The 1795-nt window shown below is 39.7% G+C and overlaps 1 pseudogene across 1 annotated transcript; it reads left to right on the top strand.

Annotated features, from left to right (window-relative positions):
• Positions 1-304: 304 nt before the first annotated feature.
• LOC308266524 (signal transducer CD24-like) lies at positions 305-540 on the top strand (annotated as a pseudogene). The gene has a single exon. The product of its transcript is annotated as a signal transducer CD24-like (transcript).
• Positions 541-1795: the final 1255 nt, after the last annotated feature.

Consider the following 1795-nt stretch of genomic DNA (forward strand, 5'->3'; position numbering starts at 1 on the left):
GTAAAAAGTATTCTCAGATGTAGAATACTCCCGGATTCAGCTTCCATTACCAAAACCTGAATAATAATAATAATGATGTACTAATAACAACACATTAATAACATAAGGCTGCTATTCTTATACCTCATGACCCCTTTAAATGTCATCTTAAAGTGGCCTTTTGCTCTTATGAACTTTAATACTTACTCTAAGACTTTAATATTCACCTTTAAAAATCACATTTTTTACCTCACCGCGCCCTCCCGGAGCCGCCTCTCCTCTTGCACCAGCATCCTGCGGGACGCTGCGCGCCGACGGAGCAGACATGGGTCGAGCGATGGTGGCCAGGCTGGGGCTGGGGCTGCTGCTGCTGGCGCTGCCCCTCCCCACGAAGATTTATTCAAAACAAACAACCTTTGTGACATTTTCAAGTAACTCCTCAAAGACTACCTCTGCTGCCCCAAATTCAACTCACGCCACCCCAGCGCAGGTGGCGGCGCCCTGCAGTCGACAGCCGGTCTCCTCGTGGTCTTGTTCTCTCTTCTACATCTCTACTGCTAGAGACTCTGGCCAAGAAACATCTTTGCTTCCCCATCTTCTAAAACCAACCCAAATGGCGACCAGAAGTCTGAGTGTCAAGGAAGAAGCAGGTCTACATCAAATCTACTAATTCCATACCTTACTTTATTGACAGAAAATATGTTGAGAATTCAAAATTTTGGTTGGAAGACATTTGAAAAGGTTTCACAGACATTGAAAGCCAATATTAAATCTGCTGGAGTTCGTGTGCAAGATATAGAGATAACATCCCAAATTGAGACATGATATCCTTGAATGTGGCATAAGAAATACAGACACAATTCTGAAAACGAGAATAGATTTTTATCTAAATGATGCAATGTGGAATGGAGGTTCGGTTTTCATTTGGTTAAGTCTGTTAAGGCCATAAAACAGTAGGTAATATGAAAAGCTTCCCTGTTCTATTTATATGTGCTTTAGAAGGAACTTCCAGGTGTTACTGTAAATCCTCAGTGCATTGTTTTTGCAGTACTAATTTAATGTCAATATACTCTATCTAGATAAAGTTTCACATTGTTAAGCTATCACTTGTTTTTTTTGGAAACTTAACTCTTTTTCCTCTGAGCCTTTGGGTTTGACATTTTGTTTGAACTTTGATGTAGTAGTTGACATGTGCCAGGGTGACGATGTATTGGAATCCATCCCCATAACCGAGCACCGTAGTGAATGGTGTTGCTTATCCATCCTTACAAAGCCAGACGCTGGGCAAGTCAGTCCCGTCTCTTGTTTCCATTCAACGAGAGCGCCAGATTCATTTAGCTAAACCTATTCCAAAGAGTAGGACTGCATCAACCCCAATTTATTTCAGAATGCTGCTTTTTTATTTCTGCATCTGTTTTAAAGGTAGAATCACGAATCTTGAGATTAGAAAGACAAATATATGAAGGAGCCAAAACTGTAAATCAGGCATTTGGGAAGTGAAGACTGAAAGCTCACTGGCATTAAATTCACAAAAATTTTTATACTCTTTCTGTAAATACTTAAAAAAAAACTTTGGATCAGAATAACCACATTTGAAACACTTTTCTGTTCAGTCAATATTTTTAGGTTGTTAGAACCTGTTCTTGAGCCTAAAGGTGCTTGATTCTGCAGTAAATCTTTTGCAACTGTCTCGATACACAGAAACCTTTTAAAAATAGACACTTCCTGAAACCTTTTGTTCACTTGGTCACACACTGATGCTTACATGTTCCAGTATCTAATATGGCCACAGTAGTGTTGATAACCAAAGTTATTT

The sequence above is a fragment of the Muscardinus avellanarius genome (assembly GCF_963383645.1).
Source record: "Muscardinus avellanarius genome assembly, chromosome: 8".
NCBI lineage: Eukaryota > Metazoa > Chordata > Mammalia > Rodentia > Gliridae > Muscardinus > Muscardinus avellanarius.